The sequence below is a fragment of the Meriones unguiculatus genome, chromosome 2, assembly GCF_030254825.1.
Source record: "Meriones unguiculatus strain TT.TT164.6M chromosome 2, Bangor_MerUng_6.1, whole genome shotgun sequence".
In the NCBI taxonomy this organism is placed as follows: domain Eukaryota; kingdom Metazoa; phylum Chordata; class Mammalia; order Rodentia; family Muridae; genus Meriones; species Meriones unguiculatus.
This window is the reverse complement of record NC_083350.1, coordinates 171,584,789-171,606,527: the sequence shown is the minus strand read 5'-3', so window position 1 is coordinate 171,606,527 and position 21,739 is coordinate 171,584,789. Positions and strand designations below refer to the sequence as shown.

The 21,739-nt window shown below is 41.7% G+C and overlaps 1 long non-coding RNA gene across 2 annotated transcripts in view; it reads left to right on the top strand.

The window, feature by feature from the left end:
• The first annotated feature begins 348 nt into the window (after nt 1-348).
• The window catches only part of LOC132652227 (uncharacterized), a 50,608-nt gene continuing 29,217 nt past the window's right edge, over nt 349-21,739 (top strand). Inside the window, exons 1-5 of one of the 2 annotated variants that reach the window (XR_009589705.1) lie at nt 349-507; nt 7,405-7,517; nt 10,313-10,369; nt 10,769-10,940; nt 11,328-11,480. This is a non-coding gene — a long non-coding RNA (uncharacterized LOC132652227). The remainder of the gene's footprint in view (nt 508-7,404; nt 7,518-10,312; nt 10,370-10,768; nt 10,941-11,327; nt 11,481-21,739) is intronic. The other variant, XR_009589706.1, reaches the window with a different exon arrangement.

The window sequence follows — 21,739 nt, the reverse complement described above, 5'->3', positions numbered from 1 at the left end:
GGATGAATCCAAGGACTGTTGGCTGACATTGTCCGGCCATGTCTGATTGACAAGTGCTCACTCTTCCCATCCCACCCCTCCCCCCAACTGTCAATGGGTTCCATGTTTTTGCCATTTAAAATGCCGTTTTGAAAATGAGCTCTTCCCTAGAGGATACATTAAGGTAACTCTGCTTGTGGTAACCTTCTTCCCTCAAAGGCTCATTATTTAAATTATCGCTCATCATTAGCAGCCCTAGTTCCCCTGGTAGCTGTGAGATGTGATGACATTTTCAGGTCTCCCAAAGCACCTTGGGAATGATCCTGCTAACTGAGGCTGCTCCCCCCTAAGTAGTATCCACAGGGATTGGTGGGAGGACTTGCCTACCATCCTATCAAATAGACTGCAGAGAGAGTGAGAGAGGGGCAGAGTTCTGCACCATGGCTCTGCTCTGGACAAAGCCTCGTTATCTGCACTTCCTGCAAGAAAAGAAAGGCAGAGGGAACCTGGTTATCATCCTGTGATGTGGTGAGATGGAACTGACAAGGCTGGACCAGCCTGGCTTCTTCTGGGTTAAAGTATCAGAATCGGCGGTCACGGGCAGGGTGGGAAAGAGAGAGCAGGGAAAAACTGTCTGTGGCTTTAAAAAGAGAGAAGAAAGAAAAGTTCCTGCTTTTCTTTCCTGTGTGAGAAAAACTATTAATTGGCACGAAATATATTTAAGAAGCATATTCTTAGAGTTCCTTAGAAAAATACCATGTATATTCTGGCAGGAGCAAAATGTATCCTTAATAGAATTCATATGGGGGCCTTCAATGATCACGATGTTTTGGAGAGGAGCCAGATAGTAAGTAATTTAAACATCACAGGAAATTAAATTTTAGAATTCAATTTTGCATAAAGTTTTCTGTAATGAAAATGTCACACATAAATTATGAAGTCTGATTATATTCTTTTTTTGACTTTTTAATAAAATAATAGAGGTACTTGACAGTCAAGAACAAATGCATATTTTATGTGTATAGTATTGCGCTCAACCAACGTCCTGTGGAAATAATGGAACAGATGTTAACACTGTTCTATCAGCTATCAGGTGCTCTGTTAAACAGCTCCAAACACAAGTATTTATTAAAAAATGCTAACGGGGTTGTCTTTTAGGGTTATCTAATTGTAGTCTTAAAATGTAGATGGTTAATGTAATTAATTATACATGTAGAATTATATAGTTGGGCCATAATTTATTATATGTATGCATATATAAATTATATAATATTCTGTTGCAAATTAATTTAATATGGGCACAGGGAATGACTTCTTGAAAATATTAAATAGTTCATAATGTGGTTATAAATCAAAACTAATCTGAATTTCCACTTAATTTTGAATTTTGAGAAGGAGGACGCTTTAACTCACTGTAGGGGACTTTGGGGGTGCTGATTGTGTTTTAGATTAAATCCACAGCCTGTAATTATTTTTAATAATATTCAACTAAAAAAAACCGCCCCAAATAAAAAGCTTGAGCACTCTTAATTTGTTTCAGGCCAAGCAGCATTTTTCTTCAAAGCGAAAAATATAATGAACGTTTATTTTGAAAATTGACCTCCTCCATCATAACTCCAGGGCCCTGAGCAGATCTTTCTTCATTCTCACAATGGACTCATACAGTCAGGGAGCGTGGTCTTGCTTCCTTTTAGGGGAGCGGGTTTTGCCTATGGATGCTCTAGTTAATATTTCCTCTTTTGGATCTGTTATGACTTCGTTTACATGCTTTATGTTTGGATGAAGGGCTCGGCACATATTTAAAATCATAAAAGAGCCCAGCAAAGCTTTCTTAGTCACACAGAATCACACAAATATGTAGGCCAGTCTACTTACCCACAAGCTTGAGTCTTCTTCTGGAAAACATGCCATGTTGGTCCACAGTGGAGAGAGATGAATGTTCTGGAACTTGTGGTTTCCAGACAGGTGGGAAAGGTGTGTAATCTGCTTATCTCTGAGGACTAGGGTGAAGGACTTGTCCTAGTTTATCTAGTGTGCTCCGAGTTCAGTACAGGAAGTCATCTCTCCTAGGAAACTTCTTTGCCTCAAGTGAATCTAGATAATTGGTCACCTCACCCTAAGTAGAGCTCAAAGCAATGTATTCCCAAATGCAGAGGCCATGAAAGGGTGGCATAGAGGGTGCCCATGCCTGTGAAGGCTATGACCCTTAGTTGCTGCCAAGCTAGGAGTTGACCCTGGGCTTTATGGCTCCAGTGCTGGGATTTTGTAAGTTTCTCAGGTTGGATGAACTCAAATGGAAGAGGCTTTCTTCATCCTGTGTGATAGGCAGCTTGGGCTGATGAGACATTTGTGATTGAGTAATGAGCTTCGGTGAACTAAATCATTAATATGGGGCTCGTGTGGCAACTTGTACTGATATAAATGTGCCGGGTCGTGCATTGCCGCGGCCATCAGAGGGTAGTGTGAGAAACCAGTCTTGGATGCTGGAAAATGACCAACTCTGTTGTGTTGTGGCAAAACGTTTCAGTAGCTGCTCTTTTCTAGTAGGTAGCTGTGCAGCCTGCTTACCTACGGATGTAGAGCTATGAGAAGATAATGAAAACTAGGACTGTAATAGTGTGTAATATCAGTGGCTAAGCTTCACTAGAAAGAACCGGGAAGTGACGAATGCAGGAGAGAGCAGGTCAGTTTATAAAGCAGGCAGTACAAGTAGTCAGAAAGTCTGAAGTTCAGGACCCTGGGATGAGGTGCAGCCTGGTAGTATACAGTGGATTAATTGGCCAGACTGCACAAGGACCCAGGCTGAATTCCTACCACTGCAAAATAGGAAAAGGAGAAAGGTAAGAAGAAATTTAAGGCTGTGGAACTTAGAAGACTGTCTGCTTCCAGAACCCCCACAATAAGAGATGCTATTAAAAAAAAAAAAAAAAAGAAAAAACATCCTCCACTTTGTCAATGTGCCTCAAACCACATAAGCCAGGAGATGGCTTTTCTGGTGAAGCCCAGTGGCCTACTTTCAGTGCAGACCCCCAATGTTAAAAGGAGACCTGGAGTGAGAAGGCAAAGAACCAGAACAGGCCCGAGAATCTATATGATGATAAATTCTTTGGGGCCTTTTGTTCAATAGCCGGAGCTCAGGGTTTCTTTGTGACTTCCATTTCAAATGCAAGCATGCACACATATATCTGTGGGTGGGGATAGATGCCTATGCATATGTGGGAAGAGTATGTGATTGGGTTTGTTTAGATTGGGATCAAGAACAGTCACATCTGCCTGGATTAGATGGTTATCAACTGAATATCATTCCCAAGGACTAAGTTTTGAGTTGGTGTCAGAGGATGCTGGCTGAAATTTGGAGGATTTAGGTGCATTCTGGGTTAGAGGAAGAAAAAAATATTTGATGAAGAAGAGAGAGAGCTGAGACAGATACAGGAAGTGGCAATCAGATGATAAACATTCCATGTGCTAGCTTACATGAACCAGCCTCACTGGTAGTAGATGGGCCAAATGGTTCTTGAGTGGGCATGATCTAGCCCTGCAGAAGGCATTCTCTTATGTGCTTTAATTTCATGTTGTATTTCTTAAGTGACTCCAAAATTCCACTATCTGTCCTGCTGGGAGCTAGCATCATACTGAACTACTATCAATAGTATTTTCTTCTGATGATGATACTATTTAGTATTTAGGGATCCAAACGTGTGTGCGCATGTGTGTATGTGTGTGTACATGTGTAGATGTGCCTATGACCCAACAGGCTTCTTTCCCAGTATACTAAAATGGAGTGGACTCTTGCTTTTATGCATTTGGCATTTTTGGAACCGACTAGAAATGCTGCCTACGAATGTGAGAGATTTCATCGCCACCACAGCTCTGTCTATTTTGAGCCTTTGCTATATTTGTCAACTGGAAAGCTTTGTCTGTGTAAGTCTTGCAGAGATGTGATTGGCTAGAATTACAAGCTTTCAGTTTTGAAACACTGCTCCAAAGTTTTACCCTAAGGATTTCGGCAATTCTACTTCTTGGCCTAGAAAGAAAATGACTCACTCAACTAGAATCTTTTCTTGAGTGAAAAGTCACAAGAGAGACTATTGCTGATGTGGCAGCCAAAAGGAAGACCCTTATTCAAGTAATTGCTTTTAGACCTCCAGGCTCTGTGCTCTAATTCTATTGACATCCACAGTTCTCAGGAATACCAGCAACACTGGGAGGGAGGCTGGCCTTATCCGAACATATATGCTCCTTCCTCCAAACTTCTGTCTAGAGTTAAACATGTAAAACTGTGTGTATTTATGGATAATACCAGGTAGGACTAGCGAGATCTCTTCTTCGAATGTCCTAATTCCTGTGAGCTGCCATCTTCACTGGCTGGCTAAGAAGGAAGCCAAGGTTTGTGTTTCTGAGGGACAGCACTGAAAAGAATGGCGAAGACAGCAGGTCCACAGAACAGAGCTGATGTCCTTATAAGGAAGATGTCAAGCCTTCACCAAGACTGGAAAGTTCCTAGTGTGGTTTGGGACATTATTTGGGCGATCTCTTCTTAGCTTGAGCATGCTTGCTTCTAATGGCTTTCAGTGTAGTGCCAGGTGTTAAGTTATAGTTTCTGAGAGAACGCATAACTGGTGTGTGTGTGTGGGGGGGGGCAGGTTTGACTCATCATTTTGACTCAGATTTCTGGATACAGGTTCTATCATTTCCGTCCTTACTGTGTGGATACAAGAAAGAATCATTACAGGAGACAATCATCATTTCCGTATCCAGAATCTAGATTTCCTAAGTTACTGTATCAAAAAACAAAACAAAACAAAACAAAACAAACAAACAACAACAACAACAAAAACCTTAAAAAAGGAACTGCCTATAAAATTAGCCCCACGCATTCAGTGTTTATGCTTGCTGAGTTCTGATGGTTTTCTGATATGCCAAATATCTGACAATTAAAAAAACGCAGGAGGGGAACTGACCGATAACTGTGGGACTCCATGGGGTTGAACTGGGTAGCAGGTGCGATCATAGACAGGTAAGAATCTGTCAGGTTCATAAACTGATTGGCTTGCTCTTTGATCACCTCCCCCTGAAGGGAGAGCCCTTACCAGGCCACAGAAGATGACAATGCAGCCACTCCGGATGTGATCTGATAGACTTAAGATCAGAAGGAAGGAGAGGAGGACCTCCCCTATCAGCGGACTTGGGGAGGGGCATGCGTGAAGAAGGGGAAGGGAGGTGGGAGGGGCTTATGGGGGATACAAAGTGAATAAAATGTAATTAATAAAAAAAAAAAGAATCTGTCAGGTTAACTACTAAAGTCAAAAGAGAACTACTGAACACACATACTCTCTCTTTTTGTCCTTGAAACATTTCCTGAAGCCTTTGGGTTTATTTATGAAGAAAAAAAAAAAGAAAAACTTTTCTGGATCACCTTGGCCTGACTAAAGTGAAGACTACTGTTATTTTGAGATCCCTTTGAGTTTCAATGGAAAAGATTATATTAAACTCAAACAGACCAACCATGCTTGATACATGTTTGTCTCCTCGTGAGATTCAATAAGTAGCTGCAATTTCAATGTATACTTTGATAAATAGAGTCTAAAACTTATTTTATTATTATAGTCTTGTTTCTTTTTAGGTTAAAGTCATAATAGAAGGTTTTTTTTCCCCTCTGTTTTAGGTCTCATTTTAAGTGAGCCTACAACTTTTTGAGAACCAAGAAGTAGGGCTTCTAATCAGCAATAAACCAATAGAAGCTGTTTTATTTCATTTTATTTTCATAAAATCACTAAAATAGAACACAGGGAAAATGCAATTCCAAATATATTAAAAATACTTGTACATTTCTGAGTTCAAAAGACTTGTTATTTTTTTTAAATTATTCATCCCACAAGTTTTTTTTTTTTTTTTTTTTCTTAAATTGACCCTTTTTAGACTTGTCATCCTTAGGTTTATCATCAGCTAATAAACCATGGTTTGGTGCTTAAATAATCCTCTACTTACTTAGCCATTTGCCTCAGTTTATCTGATTTCATTCTTTTTTATTTCTTAAACCTTAGTCCTGCTCCCTTGGTCTTGAATATTAGAATAAACTCACCCTCATTTTCTAAAATATGTGACCCTAGAAGACAAGTTAAAAGCCAACGCCTTCCTTTCTGGGTATGTGATAATCTCCAAATTAGGCAAAACCCTAATTTTATATTCTCTTTAATAGGGTCATCTTTCTTACATGTTGGCTGTGAGACTCAAAGGGGCAGTGTCTGTTTAGGTAGCACTTTGTACATTAGAAATTGGATTTACATCCACTCACCCTCCACTGGGAACTGGACTGTGGTCGGGATACTCAGAGACTTTATCTCAGGATTTGGACATCATTATTGGCATACAGCGTGCCTATCCAGATTTGATTATTGTGAAGCAAATTTCCTGCTCCAGTCCTTTGACTCTCACAGTGGAGACCTTCAATCCTATTATGTCTTCCTGAGTTGTTTCTAATAGACTCACTCAGACTTCCTTGGGTGAGGAACTCAGTGTAACCATGTGACCTCGGGACCCAGCCTGCCCAAAGGGAAGACCACCCAGCAACTCAGACTCCAGGTTACAGAGCCATCTCTGAGCCCCTGCTCTTTTGACAGCTCCCTAATTTCTAACTTGTAGCACATGACAGAGACTGTCAGTTCCACCATCATGGCGTATCTTGAGTCCATTTCCACTCTGTCTTCATTGTAGATGGCCTGTTTCAGAGGTAGCCGAGAGGCCTCCCACCCAGACACTTGTGACTAGCCAGCTTTCAGACCCCTGTTCATAGAGGTGGGTCACGTCTGCAGCTAAGGAAGCAGCGGGGTGGAGTGTGAACACAAGCTGGCCTGGGTCTCAGAATTCACTTTGACTACCGTTGATTTGCACTTCCTTAGTCCTAGTAATGGCACCACGGTGATGATTTGGCATCCTGGGTTGGTGAGCTTTCCTTTCTCCATAATTTGCATCACAATGGTAGTATCCCCCTAAAAAGGCACGACTCAAGTATAATCATGCACGTGTGGCTTTAAGCCATTGGCCCCTCCTCCACGACTGGAGTTGCTTGGTGCCTACCACATCTGACTTGCCCTTCTCCTTTGCTGGATCCTGATTTGTCATTTTGCATCACAGACTCTCTGTTTCTGAGTCTTGATTTCATTCATCTTTCAGACTCTTGATGTGTTCAGTCCCCAATGTTTGCTCCAACTCCAGACTTCCTTAGTTCACCCCCAAACAAGGGCAATTTGGACATAAAATGTGAAGTTCAAGAATGATGGTTTAAAATGATCTTACCTACTTTATATCAAGACCAAACACACACACACACCCCTATTGACACTAATGTCCCTGTAAACACATATCACTGGCACTTGAAATCGTACTGATATTTACTATTAAGTTTTATTTCATTTTTTTAAAAAGTGACAGTGACCAGTCCGTCAAGCTGCTCCTGGTGGATATATGCTCAAATTCCTGCCATGTGTACATTAGTGCTGTAATGGGAATACCTTGTGAAAAATGTGGAGCCAAAGGAGGTAAGAATTTATTTGTAAAATCACTCGGGTTTTATCAGAATTTCAATGGTCTGTAAATCACCTCCTCTTCTAATGAATGTAGATGGATGGATTTGGAAGGAGAATATCGATCTATTTCTTTTAGAAGCATGGGTCTACCCCAGCAGCATTTTAAGAAGTTCCTGTTTCTGAGTGTAGAGAGTAGAGAGGCACCATGCTTGCTGTGTACCTTTTGCCTATGATCAGGGATTAAGAGGTGAATTATATTTGCCATCGATAATTCTGAACAATTATGATACTGTCTATTGTGCTGGAATTGGAGATGGCAGTGTAGACTGTTTGTTGTGGATGGCAGTGTAGACGCTGTGGATGGCAGTACAGACGCTGTGGATGGCAGTGTAGACGATGCAAGGTCCTCATTTCTGAGTTATAATGACTTGAGGGATGAACACAGGTGAGAGAGCTGGACTCTCAACATTGGAGAATCCCTTCATGGAAGTTTGCCAGTGACAGCTTGATGAAATGAGAAGAACCAGAGACACATTCCAATCACAAGCCGCCATGGCCATTTATGTTCAACATTGGTGTGCTGTGGAATGCCAGGGAAGAGTTTATTGACTAATTGAAAACCTATTTCATTGAAGATTTCAAATATATATGAAGGTAAAAAGAAAAATACGATGACCCCCTATGCATCTAACACTCAGATCCAACTCTTACCACATTGTGGTCAATTTTGTTTTTTTCTACCTGACCTACTCCCTCTATCTGGACCCATTATTTGGAACTGGACCCAAGGAATAGAGGCACCTAATCTCTAAATATTTAATTTCATATCCTTAAAAGATGATAACTTTGCTTTTTTAAGTAAAAAGCAAAATCAGATGCAGCACAGACATGTATCCATCTTCTGTTCATGTAATCACCACCCACTTTCCGACCTCGGCCCTTTCATACTGTGCCATGTCAATAGCTTCCTAACAGTTCTGTCTCCTCGTTTCTTTTTTTCTTGTGACTTACCCCACACCCTGAAACCCTAAGAAGTACATGTTCTTAAATCACCATTGTAGTAATTAATTCTTTGGTTTAGATAAATCCCAAATAAATAATTGTTGGGGCACCCCCCACTCTATTGTAAAATATTTTAATTCTCATTTTGTCACTTCTTTCGAAACCCACCGCTTTAGCCATATAGCTAAAGCCACCACACAGGTTCTCACATCCCCACTTTTATCTGAAACATCTTCTTTCCTCTTGTCACACCCTATCCCACCCTCATCCCGTCCTGTTTTGTCTTATCCTTTCCTAGACCTCAAGTTCTTCTTCCAGAGAATATTCGAATATGTCAGGATCTCTTTGCCTCTGGATCCTCCTATGGCACCTTATCATAGGCAGGGTTTTTATTGTTTAACACACACACACATACAGAGAGGGAGGACAGAGACACTGAGACAGACAGAGAGACAGGGAGACATCTGGACACACATATGCATGTTGCCTGATGTCTGTTGCTTTGGAATAGAAACTTCACTTAATACTTCTCTTTCCCTGCATCAGCCAGCGCTGTATTTTGTATGTACTAAAAGACATGATATGCTCAGTACATAATTATTGATTAACTGATTGAATCTGAATTACTCTCTGGAGTATAGCCCTTCATTTTGAGAGAGCCATCATTAGCAAAGTAAGAATGCATCACACAGGAGTGTCCAATAACATCTTGATTGATTTTGTATTTGTTGTTCTCAATTGATAATGATCGCTCTAAATTTGATAATTGTTTATAATATACTGGAAACACCACAGGCAGAACCGAACGATGACATCCTATAAACCAAACACAAAGCGTTTCCTTCTTTCAATCACTGCATAAACAGCAGAGAACACATTCTGCAGGTAGGATCTTGGGCAAGACCTTTCTTGCCCCCAAAGTCTCTCCTGGAAGCCAGGAGATAAAGGCTAGATTCATGCTCTCTCAGTTTCTCTCCAGCTAGAGCTTTTTAAGACTGAATGTTGCTTTCTTCTCCACTGAATGCGCCTTTCTTCTCCTTGGTGCACCATGGCCACCCAGAATTTGAGTTATGAAGAATAACTCACGGTAGAGGTTTATGTCTCTACCCACCTCCAAATTTAAAGTAGACTTGTATTTAGGAGGCACATAAATTTTAACTACTATAGATGTATTCATCCGAGGAGATGCTTGCACAATGGGAAAGCAGCGTCGGGACCAGCTGGGGGAGCAGCAGCCCCGCCCCTCATCTGTCCTCCCTGTGGTGGATGTGCGTGGAGTGGGATGACAGTTGGCATGGCCTTCACAAGAGAATGTTCCTCTTTCTCTGGTGTGTGGCTGAATTTGCTGAAGTTAAGTGACCATGTGTGTAATATTAGGGGCACAGCTACCACTTACAGACTACACTCTGCTTCTGCAAGAATTAGGAGGAGGAGCCTAAATGCCTCAGAGACAAGATCACTGTCCTAAAAATTTGATGCTAAGGGAAATATCCTCCCCCTTCTTCTGTTTCTGGGTCTCTTTTGGCAAGCAGCCAGGCCTCCCTCTGATCCCTTCCCAAGGCCAAATAAATGCCAATTCAGCATCATGAGCCATCAGGAAGTGATTGAGAGACAAACACAATTCCAGATCTCACATTCAGGATGGAACAGTGTGAGAGTCTGTTTCTTTCTCAGGGAACTGTCAGGCTATGTCCTTCAGATAACAAACATTGTGAAAGAATGGATGTGGTTTAATTTATTAGTACCCCACTTCTGATGTAGGAAACACATTTTTTTTAGTATCTCCTTTGATTTTTTTTTTTTAGACAAGAAAAATCCCAGCAGTTCCCAGCTTTCCCCACAACCCTTCTCATATAATAAATGTAAGTATAAGAAGATGATTAGAGAGGGGGTGCTCATTTGGGATTTAATGCAGTCAATTAAGCCAAGATAAGGTTGGAAACTAAAATTGCTCAGGCTTTGAAGTTTGTTTAGCAACAGGATCATGGGAAATCCAGGAAAATCACAGAAAAACCCAATTTCTGGAAGCTGGCTCACAGAGGGTGTTTTTTTAGGTGAGGATTCAGGACAAGGGAGTCACCCTCTAGAACAAATCTTGCAAATGCGCAGCTCTAGACTGGTGCCTTCATGTCTCTGGCATTTTCTCATTTCTGCCATTTATTTATTTATTTTTAAATCATTACTTCTGTCCTGTTTTTTTTCAGTCAAATAATCTCTTTTAAGCATTTGCCAAGAACAAACTAAGATATTTTCTTTTCCAGTAAATATTTGAAATTTCAAAGGCATGAATCTCAAATGGGTGATAGGAAGCAGGTTTTCCAACATGGAGCCTCCATCAGCATTTGGAATATAGAGACTCCTGCAGGGCAACTCGCTCTCCTTGTGCTTACTTATAAACAAACGCCACCAAGCACTGCCTTGCTAGAGTAATCGGTGAGTGTTTGTTTGTTTCTTTGTTTTAACGTGGTGCTGGGAATTATACAGAGGTCTTGTGTGCTAGATTAGCTCCATGCCACTGAAGTCGCTGAGGGTGGAGGCAATGGTCACTATTATAGACTTGAGGCTATAATTATAAACTATTTATAAAAAGTATTCCCAAAGAGGGAAACTGAGGAAAGTTTGCAGTTTAAGGAATGAGGGAATCTAAGAAGGGCCATTTTAAACTCATTACTCCCTCACTCTACATATGAGAGCAAAAACTAGAAAAGAAAATCCGACATTGTTTAGCCATTTTTAAGCACTCTTTTTAGGGGTATATTCTTTTGTTATATCAATTTATTATTTTGCTACACATTTATAGTTAACTTTTTTTTCTTTTAGATCAAGACACAGATCCCTGTTGGAAAAAAATAATCAGTCCCCAGTAAAATAGTTACCAAGTGACAAAATTGGAATTTGAACCCAGTCCTATAAAATTCAAAAGTCCTTACTCACTTTGTCTTCTCTTCTTTCCTTCTGGGAAAATCCTTCAAGGTAAGTAATGACTAGAGCCCAAGATCTGAGCTCATTAGGGGCAGAGCCAACATTAAACCTGACATCACTTGACTCCAATCCAGTTTGGGGTCGCTGATCGGTTGCAAATAAAATAACTGTTTGAGACTCCACTTTTGTATATTATACTGGTTCTTCTCAAACACTGGCTCAAGCAGCAACAGTGGTTTCCAGGGGAGGGCTTAGCTGATGGTCCCTTTCTTCTCCTGCTGTGAAAATGGACCTACATTTTGGACCTGAGGTCTCTTCTTTACAGCCGCCTTCCATTGGCTAATAGGTCTTCATTCCTTCTTCAGCTTCATCTGCTCACAGTTGGCAGCTGTTTTGGATGAATTACTTTGCTGTGGAAGAGTCTTTTCAAAATCCTTGGCATACATTGAGGATGGTTTTCAAAAAGATGGTTGTTATTTCAGCGTTGTTTTCCATATAAATTTGGCCTGCTTTCTAGAGGGATTAGTAATTGGATCATGTCACCATCCATCCAAACGCCACTGTTGGATGCCCACTGTCTAAAGAACACAACTCAAGGCTTTACCAGGACATGTTTTTTGCAGTTTTTTTCCTGCCCCCTTAGCCTCATTGCCCTGGGTCTGCACCACTTATTTCTTGCAATTCCTAGGGTCTTCTAAGAATCCACCTCCTCCTTTTTTTTTTTTTTTTTTTTTTTTGATAGGCAAATTCCAGCTTGCTGTCAGTTTTTTTTTTTTTGTTTGTTTGTTTTGTTTTTTCCCCAAAACCTTTCCCAAATTCATCCCTGTTGTACAGCTTTCCTTAACTCCTTTGAGGTAGAGTTGTGACCTCTGAACTCATTGTCAAGCACATCACACAAATCTCAGTAACAGTGAGATACAGAGCTTAGGAGCTTCTCTTTGGCATTTGAGTCCTAGATCTGACTTGCTTTAGTTAGGGAGCTGGTTACTTTTCTATTGCTGTGATAAAGCACCATGACCAATGCAAGTTTATAAGTTATGTAAACAAAGTGCTTAGCTTGGGGCTCATGGTCCCAGAGGGTTGGAGTCCGTGGCTATCATGGCAGAGAGCATGGCAGCAGGCAGGTATTACCCACATCTTGACCCACAAGCATGAGACAGAGGGCGCTAACTGGGAGTGGCATGGGCTTTTGAAACCTGGAAGCCCGCCCCCAAGTGACAAGCCTCTGCCCACAAGGCCACACCTATGAATCATTCCCAAACAGTTCCACCAACTGGGAGCCAAGTACTCAAATAAATGAGCCTATAGGGGCTATTTGCATTCAAACCACCACGACAGCCTTGAGAAAGTTTCCTAACGTTTTTAGCCTCAGTTTTATCATTTAGAATATGAGGATAGTAAGAATGCTACCTCCTGAGGTCATTGGAATAGTACATTGATCTATGTAGGATGCACAGCACAGTGATCTGCTACAAAGCAGGTATTTAGTGGATCATAGTCTCATTGTGTTCTAGCTGCTTGTCTTTTTACTTTCTACCTACATGTACAGGAAGAGCTACCCACCTAGATAACAAGCTTCCACAGGCTAGACATTTGGGGTTCATTCATCCCCAGTTCTTCTCTTGATAAAGAATAAGCAGGCTTATTATATGTGCTAGTGACCAGGGCAACTGAATGGGTCCAAGCCTCAGACGGGTCCTGTGCTTGGAGTTTTGTGTTCTACAGCTATTTTGAAACTCTTAAAATTTTATATTTGAATTTGTATGTATTTCAAAGTTTGTAGGAGTACGGTCCAATAAGACACTCGGTTGTGCATGAAGGTGCTTGGAGCTTGAGTTCACACTAATTCATTTATCTCTGCAGGTTTGTGTGTGTGTTTGTATGTGTGTGAGATATGTTCATGGAGGTGCATGTACATGTGTGTGCAGGTACATATGCATGTGCATATGGAAGACTCAGGTTGATGTCAAGTGTTTCCTTTGCTTGCCCTTATTTTTAATATTTTTTAAAAACTTAAGTTTGTTCTTTGACAGTTTCACACACACACACACACACACACACACACACACACACCATGCATTCTTATTATCCTCTCATCATACATTCTTTCTTTATCAGTTTGTTCCATGATTCATGACTTTTGGGTTGTTTCGTTGCGTCTCATTTAGTTTAGCCAAGGCTTTTTGTGCGGCAATTGGATTGGAGCTATTCTCTGGAACCTGATCAGGTCATCAGTGGATACAGAAATGAAGGTAGTGGCTTCCTCTCTCCTTGACTTTAATAGCAGCAGGTAGTTGAGCAGTGAGGGACCCCTCCCCCATCATTCCTCCATCTATAGTAACTGTCGGTGGGCTCCTTGTTATGCAGACCTGGTAGAAGCAGCTGCTGTCAGTTCATATTTGCAATGACTGTCTTGTCTAGAAGATGGAATTTCATAGCCTCTCTCACTGTCTTCTGGCTCTTGTAGTCTTTCTCTCTTCTTTTCTGTTGAATGATCCACAGATCTCTGAGCCAGAGAGCGTTATACAGATAGCTTATTGAGGGCTGAGTGTCCATTCTCAGCACCTTAGATTGCCATTATCTTCTGCACTTACCACCACTCATGGGAGAGACTTCTTTGATTTAAGCAGAGAGTAGCATTTGTCTAATATTTAGAGGGCAGTTGGACTCTGTTAATGTAACAAAAGAATACTATTTAGTGTCACATGTCACCCTTCCTCATTTCCCAAACCTCACAGCCCAGGGCTTAGAACTTCTACTTCCGTGGGTGGAAGGCCATGTATTTCCTCCCATGAACTAGAGCTCAAGTCCAATCAGGGAACAGTTGGTTACCTCCATAATAGTAGTTCCACTGTTGCACATGTGGGCAAATCTTTTCTGGCAGTGTCATCTTGTTCACAAACTGTTCGCAGCTGAATAAGAACACTGACGCTTTTCCTCACCCAGTATTGCACAGCATTGTCCAGGACTATGACTGCTAGTTGGTGGACAGAAAGTTTCTAGCTTACTTCTGGCTTGATTTCTCTACACAATGCAGCTAAATCTACCCCTCTCTCTCTCAAACGCACACACACACATATTGGGAGAGAGAGTCATTGATCCTGAAGCTCATTGATTAAGATAGGCCAATGAGCTCTGGGGACCTGCTTGACTCTGCCTTCCACCTACTGGGCTTTTAGCTAGGTGCCATCACACCAGCTGGGTGGTGGGGGTTCAAACTCAGGTCTTCAGGTTTGTGTAGCTGGACTTTACCAATGAAGCTATCTCTTAACTTTTAGGGTGAGTTTCTGGTTCTCGCTTCTGTACTTGGTGCTCTGGCCTCACCTACCTTTTTCTCATTCCCCTCTCTGCCCCAAGACTGTTTTTACTTTCTGCCAATGGTGGTAACCAGGTTGCGTTGTTGAAGTAGGGAAACAGACGCCTGCCTTCCGCCATCACCCTTAGCTTTAGTTTGGAATTTGGCATTTTCCGCCATCTTAGGTGAGAGGTGAGAGCGGCTGTCACTTCCTCAGCCCCGGCAGCTGTGTGTTGCTTTGGGTGGGTGACTCACGTGAGCCTCTGGCCCACTACTGTACCCAACTACTAGATAGCCAGAGCAAAAGTTAACACACCATGGTGGGGGGAGATTCTCTACTGTGGGCTAGTGTGGCTAGCAAATGGGAGGAGCATGTCGATGACTTCAGGACATGGGGCCATACATTTGAGATCGGGTTTGGAAAACTCTGAAGTCAGTTTTTGTCCTGGGATTGCATGTAGTCATCCCAGTCTGCAGGTACTTACTAAAAATGCTCACTGGAGGCATTCGAGCTTAAATGGTCAGTGAGAATAATGGGAAGATTAAAGAGACGAGTGCATAAAAATGGGACTCTTCATCACATTCCTAGAGGATAAATTACATAGCCCAATGCTTAAGCGCATGCTCAAAGCCATGAGTTCAAGCCTCTGTACCAAGGATGTTAAAAAATGTTGCAAGAATCAATAGACATATGGCAGAATTAGATAGTTGGCATTCAGGAAGGGAAGATAGCATTTCATAGCTCAACTTGGAATGACATGTGCTTTTTCAAATTCAAACATGCAGTTCACTTTTTAATTCAAGTTTATTTCCTCTACAATTGGGTGTATCTCAAGAGCCAAAGGATATTTGATTTTTGTTTGCCAGGATGAAACAAGGATCTATTTGTTTCATGGTGATTGTGAACTAGCAATACAATCTCATTAGAAAGAATCCCTTATATAGAATATAATAACTGTGCTCAGAAATGTTAAGTACTTAGCTTTAGCAGTCGCCGTTCATAATGAAAAAGCAACGGGTAATAAATTCTCGGCTGCTTTCAACACAGTCTTTGCATAGATGCTCTCATGGTGAAGGTAGAGAGGAGTCTCGGGCTCGGTGCTGCACAAGTCTTTGACTCTGATGCAGGCAGGTTTCTTAGTGGACCTCCATCCCTACCTGCCCTTCGTGTCAGCAAGCATCCAAATCCTTAATTGCCATCAGGAATGTTCACTTTAGATGCTGTGATTTCTCCCCACATGTATTCATGACTTATAAAAAGGAGAATGAGGTAACTGTCATAAAATTCTTCATTGAAACCCAGTGGATTCAAACTTATCTTTGCTAATCCAGTAATGGAAACATCTCTCTGTCTGTCTCTGTATCTCTCTCTAAAACACACACAGACCATTTTCAGCGTATGCAGACTACGGGTATGATTTATAATAAAACATTAATTAAAAACAAAATCATTGAAAACTAGGTGGAAGCCCAGTGGAATTCTTCATAACAGGGTGTGATCTATAGCAGACAATAAAAAGCACACACCAAGCCATCCACTGTGTGTGCGTTAGGAAAGGCAAAGAGAAAAAAAAAAAAAGAAAAGACAAAAATGGGGAAAACCGCATCTCCATGGCAGCCATAATCTAGGCTCCACCATGAAGTCTTGAACCGGCAGTCTTCTGGATATTGCTGAGTAAGCCTGCAGTTCCTTCTCCCAGACTCCCAGCCTGTGTTTCACGTCTCCAGTCTCTGGCAGCCCGCAGCCATCACCTCTCGTGACCTGCACCCTCTCTTCTTTTCCTTGTGCCAGTCTTTTCTCCTCTCTTTCTCTAGCTTTCCCTCTTCAAAACCAGGGGCAGTGTGTGAAATGCTAAACGTGCTGTGTAGCTCCAGGCTCAGCAGCATTTCATGTGCTGCATGTTTTTACATTAATTTATCAAAATACAAACAGAGCAACACTGCAGTGCTAATACTGCATAAGAATATATTCTGTCTTTTTTTTTTCTCTCTCTCTCTCTCTCAAAAAAAAGATCCAGGGAGAATATACAGAACCAACCCAAGCAGCATTCAGTGTGCTCTGTGAGTAAAGTGGGATTTGTTTGCAAGGATTTAAATTGGTAAATTATTTGAATTTCTCCACCCCTGGGTGAATGATTTAGATGGCCTTGACCCTAGCCTGACTGCAGGGATTAATGTGGGATAATGATTGCTGAGGCTATCATTGCAGCCGGCATCATTAATTATCCTTATTGATTGTAGCTTTCAAAGATAAAGCATTATGCTGACTGGAAAATACCCTCTTCCTGCAAGGTCACGGCTAAAATAGGGAAGCTAAATAATTGCATTAACAAACAAAGAAATAAAAATAACCTCTCAGAACATTGTGTAATTAAGATCCAATTACAACGTTTGTTCTTGTTTACAAAATGACAGAGTTCTTGTCAAGCCATTTTCCCGAAAATTGCTTCAGTACATGATAATTGCATTATAGTAGGTAACCCGAAAAGCGCATTAAAAGGGGGATCAGTTTCCTTGGATAGCTGCCACGGCTCTTGCTGTCTGACTCACCTACAAAAGTGTGAGAGCCCCAAGGGACTTGTCTAAAATACTAATGATATGTTAAATGAAGGGGTTAGATGCAGGAAGTAATAATTGGGTCTCAAATCCTATTATATTTCTTTTGGATAATGTAATGGAGCTTAGAGAGATCCCAAGAATGTTATCGCCCACGTGTCCCCCACCCCCACCCCCTGGAACCACATTATTTTCCTTGCTGAAGAAGCTGGGCTCCAAAGCCCTGTTTGGTTGTAAATTTCTCCAGTGAAAGGGATCAGCATCCCATCTTCACCACTATTGATCAAGTTTCAGAGCTTAAAACATTTTCTTTTTTAAACTAGAGGCTTCTGAGGGGCAGGACCCGAATCCATGCATGGTTTTCTATGAAACAAACGGCCCAGGTCTCCCTTCTGCTAGGAGCCCTTTTTGAAGCAGCACAGGACATTAGTGTAGAAGGAGGGTAGGTAGGAGGTATGCATGGTGGGGGAGCTGGTGCAGACGGTGGGAGTGAGCTCTCCAGAGGTCAGGCTCAGGAGACAGGGCAGAAATTTGGTCTTCTGGAGACTTAGTGACCAATAAAAAACCACAAACATAGCAACACTGCAGTGCTAATACTGCATAAAGAATTGAAGGGCTTATAAAGGGTGATGCTCTGAGCATATATATATGTGTGTTTGTGTGTGTGTGTGTGTGTATTTGCACATATGTATATATGTGTGCATTAACATGTGTGTATATGTGTATGCATATATACCCAAAGCATCATATATATGTTTATATATATATATATATATATATATATATATATATTTTCATTTTATGGAAAGTGAAAGATCATTCAGTACCCTCATACAATGGCTTGGGGGAGCACTGAACAACTTAACTATTTTATTTAATGTCCACACCCACTTCAGAGAACACCATTGTCCTCGTTTTCTAGACAGATGGCAAAGCTGAAGCACAGAGAGCTTGAGTAACAAACAGAACTGACCAGGCCCAACGCAGAGATTCAGCCTTGGGCCTTACCAACCACAGGCTCTTCCATGCTGATCCTTCCACAGTAGTTCCAGGAAAGAACTACACTTCCATGCTCATGCCTCTGTCCTGGTTCAGGTTCAGATAGCCCACATCATGACATAGACGTGAAGGATGGCTACGTGCTGGTTGTAAACATCACCCAACATGTAAGTTTGCAGCATAGAACATGGAAGCTGGTGCCTCCAACCTTTGCACCTCCAAATGCAGCAACTGTTAGAAGACTGAGTCAGGAATCAAAAAGTCAAAGATTTGTGGCAAAGGACATGCACATTATGTGATAGGACAGATATTAGAAAGTTGTCTTTCAAATAGACTACCAAATTTATGCTACTATAGATCGGCTTATTACAGAAGGTGCCTGGTTTTCTTCATATTCAAAATACAGAATGCTATTAATCTTCTAATATTTCTCTTTTTAAATTAACGGTTATTTTATGTTATTGAAAGGACGACATAAAGTCCAATTTGTCTCCATTTTAGGACCAGGCCTGACTTTAAAAGAAAAGTCATCAGTCCTAGGAACTAGGCCATAGGTTACCAGTCCTAGGAACAAGACCATAAAATCCCCTACCCAAGGAACAGCCCGGAGATAAACACAAGAATGGGAAAGTATCTTGTCTTGGAATGGGGCATCTGTGTTGTGCAGCCTTGTCTGATCCTGTAGTTAAACATTCAGGGCACAGGAATGCAGCCCACTGACCACCTGGACACAAGCCAATGAGGATCTGGCCCTCGTAACTTCCCTGGCACCCACCAATGAGGTTTTAGATTTCCTAACCCTTGCTAGAATCCCCCTAGTTTCCTATAAAAAGGCCTGCTCGCCTTTGTCTAGGGTCACCATCCTTTTTAAAGGTTTGACCCCTTCATGCAGGTTTTTCGAAATAAAACACTCTTGCCAATTGCATATATGAGTGCTGTTCTCTGTGAGGTGATTTTGGGCTTAACAATTATAATTTGTATTTTATGGAATGAGGAAATATTTTGTGTACTGTATTGGCTATTTAAAAAATTCTCAAGTAACTATTCAAAGAGTTCACTTATGTTTTAAAAGTTATCTTTACCTTTTTAAAAAAATTAAAATAGCATCCTGCCTTGGTCAGTTAGTTGCTCTTGTCTTAAGTCGCTGGAGCTGGAGGAGACAATGCAAACTGCAGGGACACTGGGTTAAATGTGCTCAGCAGCTAAGCTAGTGATGGTGCTGTGTCCTCAGTAGCCCCTGCTCATGGCTGGACCTCAATCAGTTCCTGGCCTTGTGAAGTCTTTTTATTCTTGTGCAGCTCCCCAGCTTCCCTCTGATATGGTGAGCTATCAGGCACCTTCCAAGTTCTTTTTGGTTAAGTTAGCTTGGGATGTAGATGTATAAAAAAATCAAATTTTATTGATTATAACAAAAAGATTTCAAGACCTCTAATACTTAACCAAAAAAGGCGGGGGGAGTACATAGTCAAAAGATCCTCAAGGATGGGAGAAAGATCTGGAGCTGATAACACAGGTTGGAGGAGGACGGAAGCAACAAGATTCCCGTTGGAGTTCAGAGGTTGAACCTGGCACTACCTGGCAAAGATGATGAAAGAGCCATGGTTTGTGGAGATGTAGGATGAAGTGCTAGTTGAGGGTGAGGCTGGGAAAACTGGTTGTTATTGTCCTGAAGCGGTGATGGTAGGACCTGAGTAACTCAGGCCTGAAGGGACCAATGTAGCTTCAAGAATAAGAATTCCTTATTCTTACTCAAATCCCTGAGGTTTTGACTCAAGATAGCGGACTGAAACTAAAAGACTTGTTAGGATTAGGCTAAGAGTCTTTTATGTCTTGGAAACCCAAGGATTGTGTGCTCAATACCAACATAACTATCCTCCATGCTTCCCAAATTACACTCTTGGGTGAATTTATAGCTTTGTTGGATTTTTTTTTTTAATAAAAAAGCCGAATCAGTAAAGAAAGTAAAAGAGGGGGCCAGGGAGATAACTCACTCGGTAATGCTTGCCTTGTAAACAAGAGGACCCAAGGTCCAGTTCCCAGGAACCCTGAGAACAGGAGAGCACACTCACAGAGACAGCAGATCCCTGCGGCTTGCTGGCTGGGCCTACTGGGTAGTTCCAGGCTGATGAGAAGCCCTGCTTCCATAAAAAGGTAGATGGCACCTGAGGAGTGACACCTGAGGTTGGCTTGTGGCCTCCACACTTATCCACATATATGACCCCGTGCACATGTGTTTTTCACATATACAGGATTACACATGCATACGATAGATTTATATTTATAGCAATTCATAATTTTGATAGGATTGAAGTAGGGAGAAAATACATGCTTGATCTCAGGAGAGAGCACATTTTTTTGACAAGGTTGTGCTCATCTATACTTTCACTAAGATTGCATAGTAGTCCTTCCTTACCAGCACACAATATGGCTCATTTTTGGCTATGGCAGGGCTTTTGAGGATCCCGCTTGAGGTTTAGTTGAGACACAGGAGATATCCATACAGCTTAAAGCTGTTGGCTTTTTGCTGGGCAGCCTCTCAGCTAGCTACAAACTTGACCTGACTTCTCCAGCACTTCCTCTCTCCCCAGGCTTCTCACTGTCTTCCTCTCTGCTTGGTTCTGTCTCCTTCTGGGTCTGTCCACTCTGCCTGTGTCTCCCTGCCTCTCTGTCAACCCACACCAACCCCCTGCCCCAGCTCTAGATGTCAGCTCTTTATTGGGCAAAAAGCCACATTCCCCACTCCACTCACAGACTGGGGAAGGTCACTTTCCCTTGCCCCTCCCCAAAACTTGCCTTACTTTTAAAGGCAGGTGAGGAGGTGACATTTACATAGCCTGTGAGCCAGGGGTGTCTGGCTTCAAATAACAATTAAGAACACACTTTTCATAGCCAGAAAATAAAATATTTGTGTGTCACCTCAAGCCTTGTCTGGTCAGCGTTTCTGGTCAGAGTGCTGTGACTTCTCTGTGGTTTGACTTTAGCCACTCTTCTAGACACTTGCTGGCCATTTCATTCATATGAAAGGTCTTATGTAACCACCTGGTTGAACTTTCCTGACAACTTCTTTTCTATTGGATTGTTTGTTTTTAAAAGTGGCTCTCTGAGGATCATTACACAGTCTGGACAAGTGTGTTTCCATGCTGTGGTTTGCCTCTTCCTGAACAGTATCTTTTGGTGAATGTTGAGTATCCTTTAATTGTACGTCTGTTTATGTAGAGAAATTCCATAATTTCTAACAATAGTGTATGGTTTATAAATCTTTTCTGTCTAGTTTAGGAAGTCCTATTTTGTTTCAAGACTTACCTCTTTTATTCACCTTCAAATTCTTAAGTAGAAGTGAGCAAGCAACACCTTGCGTTAGTGTGAAGGCCATCCAGCTGGCCTGTCATCTTGCTTACATGATCACCTGTTGCCGCCAGGTCCTGTCCTGATAAAGGGTCCACCCCCACCACCCCAGCTC